Consider the following 8845-nt stretch of genomic DNA (forward strand, 5'->3'; position numbering starts at 1 on the left):
GAAGAACCCCTCGGCCAGTCGATGGCGCGAGAATCTCTTACCGCCATTCCGTCGAGCTCATGTCCTCGAGGAATAGGCGTCTGGCGAGGATGGTAGCGTCGTTTACCTGTTGAAGGCATGACGATGTCCCATCCGCCCGTGCTTTCTCGCACCAGAAGGTCGACTAGATGCCGCGATGTGCTTTCACGCACATGACCCCCCTTGCGGCGGCTCTCGAAGAAGTCATCGATAGCTTGAGCCTGATCTCGCGGGAGCGGCCACTGCCGCGTCACACAATACTTCGAGCCGGGCACGAGATCGATCTCGTGGCGAATTCCTCGGTCAGCTGGCAACTCAGCTGGGATCTTATCCGAAAATACATCTTTATATTCGCGGGCGGTCTCGTAGACTGGATTGCCGGATTCGCGTAGCGCGTCCCAAGACTGCGCTGCAAAGCGCTCCTCGCGGGCCGACTTCGGCCCAGCGCTCTTTGGGCGCGAGGGATCGTCGCCGTCACTGACTGCATTCACTTCGAGCGACGCCGAATCGGCGTCGGTGATCAGGCAAACCTGTTCGATTGCATCGTCCTTGAGGTCGCGAAGGAAGTTCTTCCAGGAGAGACCTGGAGCTCGAGTGATCGACCCTGCCTCGCCAGGCGGGTTTGCAAGCTCGAGTGTTCGTCGGCGGCCAGAGCTACCTACCACATACCTCAAGCACGCAGCCGACTCCGTCGGTGAGCTGTCACTTAGTACGGGCTCTCGGCGAGGTTTCAGCCGACGCCGCTTCGACTTCCTCTTTCGCCGCCTCGAGTGCGAACTCGAGGATGATGAGTCGCTCTCGCTGGACGAGATGTCACCCCCCTCTAGCGGGAGCCCCTGCTCGACCGCGGTAGTGTTCAGCGGGAGCGCCAACTGCTCGACCACCGGCTCAATTGACGGGAGCCCCTGCTCGACCGCCATCTCGTTCGTCTGCGGGAGCCCCTGCTCGACCGCCATCTCGTTCGTCTGCGGGAGCTTCTGCTCGACCGCCATCTCATTCGTCTGCGGGAGCCCCTGCTCGACCGCCGTCTCGTACATCTGCGGGAGCCCCTGCTCGACCACCAGTTGGTCTTCATCCCCGCGGCGCCGCGGGGACTCGTCAGTTAACAGCACTGCGCAAGCCGTGCAGAGAGGTTATAGAAATGAAATGCTGGCATATTAGTCGGGAGCATTTCAGAAGTACATGTACCAGTAAATTACCGACATCGAGCCTTAGAAGAACGACTCTGAAGATCGTCATCATTACCGGAAAAGTCGTAAAGATAGAGCGCTCATGGAAACTAATAAATCTTTCGTTTTGTGAGGGTCTAGCGCTACTTCACAGATTACTTTAAAATAAGAAAGCCTTTGCATAATTAATAACATGTTCATTGCTAGTGCATCAAAGTGCTATATCATTACGACTTTTCCGGTAGTAAATTGGATTGGATAATTAAGGGTTATTTTCCTGAGGCTAGATTCTCTTTGTTTTGCTTGCTCTATGAATAAGGAACGCGCGTCTCCCTATTAATAGCTCATCGTAGATAACAAAAGATTGCCATAACGAATAAATTTTGTTGTGTAGCAGTTTTCTATTAGAATTAGTAGAATAATGTGGATATAACTGACTGTGGTGGTGCAGTACTGACTTAACCCCTTAGTTCCCGCATGTTGGACCGCTCAACATAACGGGTGTATCTTTTTTTTTGGGCATCTATGTTATGCTGGACCTCCAACATAAGCAAAAGTCATACTTGATTTTTGTATTGGAACAGATCTATTGAGATCGGCATACTGAAGTCAAGGTAGTATTATGGGTTTAAGACGAGCCATTGCACAGGGCTCGGGGTTTTGGATCAGGATAGTGTGACAAAGTCAAAGCACGCCATTCCCGTTTGAACTGGTGGCCGCCAGCCCAAATCTCTCCTCATTCTTCAATTTCGCAGCTTGCACGTAAGACCAAAAGCGATGGTCGCTACGGCAGGTAAAGGGCCACCCGGGCGGACACCACGGACCACTGAGCCAGGACACACTGCAGGAGAGACAAAGGAGCGACACGCGCAGCTGCTGACCAAGCTCAGCGATCGACACGCCGCCATCTTCTTCGGGACAGCGCAGCGCTGGACCGATTTGGGGCGCTTGCAGAGCGCGACGTGGTGGCACCACGTCATCGTGACGGTACTGCTCATGCGTGCATATACTTTGATGAAAGCGGTAGTACTGACTCTGTTGTGATTGTACGTGCTCGTGATGACCGTGATCGTGCTGGCGGTAGTGGTGGAGACACAGCTGGCGCTCAGGAGAAAGCGGAACCCGCTGAAAGTGCTTTTGCGAATGCTGATTGTGTTTCTTCCGTTGCGGGGGCTAAGCAACCCGCTACCGCAAAGCCGCAGAAGAAACGAGCTGCTAAAGACCGCGCTAAGCTAACGACACCAGCCATGGAAGTCCGAAAGGCGACGGGAGTGTACAAGCCATCAAACCCTGGGAAGCCTAGCCAGGACGCCGAAGCCAAGGACGCAGAGGACGTTGAGGTTGACGCGACGGACGTCGCTGCTGAGGCAATGGCGATATTGTCGTCATCCGCAGCACCTACCGAGGCTCAGGTGTCACTAGAACCAGCCGTGGTCGAGATAATGGCCGACTTGATGTCCAATTTGGAGAGCGATGTCGCGACTCGCGTGGACAACGATGCGGACACCCCTGCGCGTATTTCTTCACGGAGGTCAACAAAAGAGCAGATTACGCCGAGGCCGCCATCTCTTGGCACGAGCCGTCGACCCCCAAGCCTCGGAAGTCAAGTCAATCGAAGAAACGTCGACGTCCTGTTTTACAAGACGACAACCTGGTCAGTGGTGATGACGAGGACGCAGTGAGCACCACAGGGGCCCCTCCGGGTCTGTCCACGGGTGATGGGAAGGGAGAAGTGGAACGTCCATTTGGAAGTCCGACGTGTATGGTGAGTGGAGACCCGAACCTAATGGAGATTGGTGCTGAGCAATGCACTAGGTTAAATTCTGACGAGGAGACGGTATTCGATGAGGAGCCAGAAGAAGAAGACGGTGATAGCGGGTGGAGTGAAGACTGGAGCCTCGGCGAGCTCACGGATGAAGACGAGGTCGGTGACCCCAACGCGACGATGCTTCCAGACTCGCTTTGTTTGTCTGCTGCTCGGAACAAGAAGGTTCTCAAGAACATGCGAAAGACTGGGTGGGAATACGGTGCGCTCACGTTGATACAGTCCAACATAATGAGATCGAGTTTCAACTTGATCCAACATAAGCTCCAACATATACTAACTATCATTCATCACTCTTGCTCTTGCAGATCCTGACAAATTTGGCCCCGACCCTACGTATGCTGACCTCTACGACGGACCATTTGGACCAAGCGAGAGTGTGATGGCTGTTGCGGAAGATCCGCTTGCACTGATGTTCTACTTTTTGCCACCGAGACTGTGGTTGAACATCACGTTGGAATCGAACAACTATCAGTCGCAGACACTTGTGCATCGGGCCCGAGGGATCCGAGACCAGCAGCGCACCAGTGGAGGGGAGGTTGAAGAGTTGAGAGCCATCCGGCGACGGTTGTCAAGCGTCCCTAAGATTGAACCGTGGGAAATTCTTCGCGTCATGGCGTTGCTGATCGCGCGGATGTTGACTCCGATCAGGAAAGGAATCGCCGCACACTGGGGGCTAAAGAAGGTGGGTGCACTTCCGTCCAACAGGTTCGGTCAGTTCATGTCGAAGAACAGATCCTTCCATATAATGGGCTACCTGCACTTCAGCAACAACAAGTCGCCTCAGGCGAAACTCGACCGCGCATGGAAGATACGACCGGTAGTCGACGTGCTACAGCGGACTTTTGCTCGAGGTTACCGCACCCCTCCTGTCATCAGCTTCGATGAAGCCACCCTCCCGTCCCGATCGCGATACAATCCAACCCGCCAGTTCAACAAAGATAAGCCTCATAAATGGGAACCAAGGTATTCGTCGCGGCGTGTGCCAAGACAGCGTACTGCCTGAGGTGAGTCTGGTATGAAGCGCAACTAGCCATTGCTAGTTGCGCTTCTTTTTTTTGGTCCAAGTGCTTATGTTGGCTTGGATCAACATAAGCACTGCTCTCTACAATGTCATTCAACATAAGGCTAACTTTAGATGTGTTTGGCGTTTGTATCCAGACTCGAAGTGTATTGTGGAGCCAAGACGCATCTCCGGACACCAGTACCTGAGGACAACAACTGTGGAGAAGCCGCTGTGATCCGGAACATGAATGCTTTGTACCCGCCTAGTTCTACAAGCCCCTGGCGCTTAGTGGTCACGGATAGATTCTACACCTCGGTGGGCCTGGCGCTAGAGCTCCTCCATCGACGAATGTACCTGACTGGCACCATACAAACAGATCGCACTGGATATGCGGATGGAGTGGTAACGTCGAAGAAGTATAAGCAAGTGAATGGTCGAAAAGAGGTAGTTCCTCCTCAGGGCACGGTGAAGATGGCAGAGAACAAGATGTTCCCAGCAATCACGGCACTCATGTGGATGGATCGTAACCCGGTCCACATGCTCTCCAGCGGAGGCAGCCGAGTCACTGGGACTGTAATGCGTCGTGTGCACGGAGAGATGACCCCAGTACCTGCTCCGGAGTTGGTACGGGACTACCACCGCTGGATGGGTGGCGTCGATGTGCACGACCAGCTCCGGATGCAGCGCTACAGCGTCCAGCTCAGTTACAAGACGAGAAAATACTATAAAACCCTGTTCTTCGGGTTGTTCGACATGGCGCTCGTAAACGCCTTCATCGTGTTTCGCCACTACCGACAGATGAACAACCTGAGCGCGGCGAAACACTTTCAGTTCTTCGAGACCTTGATGAACCAGCTTCTGGCCGTGGATTCTATTGAGGCCTTCGATACTATCGCGCAATCAACTCGAGCCCAAGCCTGGACTGCTGCGTCTCCAGCCAGATCCGATTCGAGACAAACAGATCCAGACGATGTTATCGCTAATGGGCATACACTGGAGGAGAATCCGGACACCGTAGACGGAGAACACGGACTGAAGCGACGCCACCGATCCTGCAAAGTATGCGCGCTATTCAAGGTCAAGCCGCGGAAGTACACGAAATACTTCTGACCCGGGTGCTCTGCAGGAAATCGCCGCAAGTATATGTGTAACGTAGCTCGTGAAGGACGAGCTAAGACGTGTTTCCACGTATGGCATACGGACTGGAACAACGGGAACGACATTCCCTAGCGCCTGCTGATGGACCACAAAGTCCGCGACCGACCGCCTTCACGTCATCCTGGCAAGAAGCGACGTCGGCGCAGCGCGGATGTCGAGAGCACCGTTCACAGCGACCGCGAAGAAGCTGAAAACGACTTGGACAACGAGGCGGAGGCGTGTGACGCCTAGGAAGCCTTTTTCTGAGTATTTTTAGTTTGTTTTTGTTGCTGGGGCATGTAATCAATTGAAACGTCTTCTTCTCTACATTTTCTATTGGCTCTCGCTTTTCAAGGCAGTGGTGTTAAACGCGTGCCATGATGCAGAAACATGGCGACCAAATAAACAGGGCATTTCTTATGCTGCCCAGTCATCTTAAACATAAGATGCTGGTAAGTTGGATTCGTCTTTTTTTTACTGGAGGTATCCTGTACTATCCACAGGACAAAACCGGACGGATTCTGAAGCATACAAACTCCCATACTAATTTATGCTGGACCTCCAACATAACAACAAAATATACCCCCCACTTTTGTCGCGGGAACTACGGGGTTAATAATTATGCCTGGCTATTTGGAAGCTTAGGCTGATTCTCAACCGGCACGTCCGCGCCGCACCGCAGCGCATGGCTTTGTAACATGCGGCCGCATCGGTTGAGACCAAAACCAGCGACTGCGAGCAATCAATAACGACAGCTGGTGGTTACAAATATATATTTAGTGATCTCAGCCGGCACATTCCAAGACTCCACCAGCAAAGAGTAAGTGAACCTGGACTACATGTATATGTATTTTACTAGCAGCTCACTAGCCATGTTGCTGCATACAGAATGTCATCTCCTGGACGGGCAGCGCGTACGCCCAGCGCGCTATCACAGCACGGACTCTGGCCGGCTAACCATTTGCAGCACCAAGGATCGCAGCTTGGCAACTCCTCGCAGCATGAACTATCTGATGCTGAGCTCTCCCTCCTCGAAGCCTCACACCACGGGCAACATGAACTCCGGTTGCAGCGAGATATGTTGCCGTATGCAGAACAGCAGCAGCATGCGCTTGAACAACAGCAACTCGAGTTGCAAGAACCAATGCCGCATAGACTATTTGAGCTCGACAGCCAGAATGAAACATTTTCGCAGAACGTATTGAATACATGTGATCAACCCGCATTTTCCGAAGGCCCACAACACGCAAGAGATGGAAAGCGAAGTAGAAAGCCAATACCACAGGCAAGTGTGTACAGCTCGTGGTCAGCAGATGAAATAAGGAAAGAGTGCACACGCAGAGGTCTGCGGGTGAAAGCAAAAAATTGTGAAGCCGCATGCAAGCATGAATTACATGCGACGCATTAGACAGCTTTACACAAAGTGGCCTTTTCAAAACCCTCCACTTGTTGACGAGTAACCCAAAGGCCATCTCTATCCGGATTCGACATTGGCTCAAATAAAAATTGTAGTTGTCGCGCTCAGGATGGCCCTTCAATTGGGCTTGGGTAAAAGGCGTCATGACCACTCTAGATTGAGAGTATGCATTATCGGCGACAACAAAGTAAGGACCTTGTAACCTCGAAAGAACTTGACTGAGAGACCACTGCAGGAAAGCAATAGAATCATTACGACCACCCGGAGAGCGGCAAGCCATGGCCGTGAATCGGCACATGTAATCTGCACAAGCTCGGACATTAAGACCATATCTTTGATAGTGCCCGAAAAAAAAGAGACTACTCGCCCACATTCGCTGGCCCGAGGAACGCGAATCGGGCAAAGCCAGCCATCGATTGCTCCAATGCAACCAGGCATGACACCACCAGTGCTGACAGATCGAAATTCAGCTGCTGTAACCTCCATTTCGTCATCACTAGTAGGAAACTTGATAGCTAGCTTTTGGCAGGTATTGATTGCGCGTAGCACAACATGTACAATTCTATAGAAACCAGCGCGACTGGTCCCTGTAATAACCCGAATATGATGGTAGCTACCTCCAGCGAGCCACGAAATACAGGCTTGTAGCATACCAGCAGGTGACACTGGAGGCTTTCCACGGGCCCGTCGTGCCGATTGCAACGGGTCCATGACCAATGCTCCACCTACGTTCAACAGCAAACGTTCAAAAGCCTCAGAGCTCAATCTGTAGTACTGTTTGAATTCGCCTTCCAAAACTAATCGCTCAGCATGTGAATTCCAGTTGATACGATCACGAACTGTCTGCATTTCATCGCTTCTGTTATCGTTGCTGACCAAAAATGATGCGAGAACAGGTAAAACCAAATAAAAAAACTCGTTTTTTTCAGCTTTCAGTAGTAGTTGTAAGTTAGACATGGTAGTGAACGAATGTGTACCTCGCGAACGAAAGAGGAAGTGATCTTTTTAAGGTTGAAGCAGACACCCCCATAAGATCGTGAGTCACAAATTATTTTGATTGGTTATTGTTCACTCGACCCCTACACTCTACTGTGCGGCAAGTTTAGCGCATGACCGTCTTTTTATGAGCTTCGTCGCATGCGACCACCTACCCCGTAAGCCAATTAGAAGACTCTATTTGTCCTCCTGCGGCCGCATGCGGTCTATATTTCCGGTTGAGAATGAGCCTTAAAGATCCCTTCTGGAGTACGAGATCTAAAATGCGGTAGGCTATTAGAGTTACAGGGTCAAAGATAAAGCATGGTAATGTGTGGTAAAAGCAGCTCTTATTCCCCTGGCTGTCGAATGGTCCGACACGTGTGGTACGCTGTCTAATTTTCACAAACAAGCGTCAGTATTGTCGTTGGCAAGTCGTGTGATTGTCGTCAAATACACATTCCAAGTTGGACTAATTTATGTGATTTGTGCTGTTTAGGACACAGTGCTGTTGTTGCTAAAGTGTTCGTGAAGGGGGCAGGACTTCACAAGTTGTGCTTCGTAGCCGCAACTGTATCGAAAAGGGCATGACATCTAGCCTCTGGACTTCCAGAGCCTGTTGACTCCAGACCTCGAGCCCAGTGTGAAACGCAATGACATTTCGATGTGCAGGATCAATGGTGAAAGGGCCAAGTACTGTCCAGACTGGCAACAAGATGTAGAACTGAATCGATCTGAACGCGCTCCAACATTACCCTTTCGTCAGCTGCGACAACATGATCTCACTCGCGAATTGGATCTCGTTTGGCTCGGATGTCAATACCGGTACCGTGGTAGATCCGAAGAACTTGGATTCTGAGCCGTTCTTTCCTCTCATCAAAAATACGACTGTAATTACTGTCCAAACTTTATCGAAAAGGTGAGGCAGGGGCCTGTCGGTGTCGATGTGTCGAGGATACTTTTCCGCCACAAACTACGGTGGTACTCTCTAGTTAAAAAAGAACTCTTTCTTTTCGTCTGTTTATTGGTCATTAATCACGCTATTGGATAATATTAAGTAGCAAATCCCCCGAAAAAAAACGATCCGACCTTGGCGACCGGCTCATCTGCGATCTGAACTCTTAAAGGAGTCAGCACGTCAATAGCTCGACAAAAAGCAACAAGGACCGGTATCCGCTACGTGTGTCCAGCGACCATGCTACCTGTAATGTGTTAGTGCCAGAGAGCAAGCGCTAGTTCATTTCGCAGTGCCGACATTCGAGCGCTCGTGCCATTACTGAAAAGAGTCCGTCGATCCA

This window comes from Phytophthora infestans, genomic scaffold, assembly GCF_000142945.1.
Source record: "Phytophthora infestans T30-4 supercont1.137 genomic scaffold, whole genome shotgun sequence".
Lineage (NCBI taxonomy): Eukaryota > Oomycota > Peronosporomycetes > Peronosporales > Peronosporaceae > Phytophthora > Phytophthora infestans.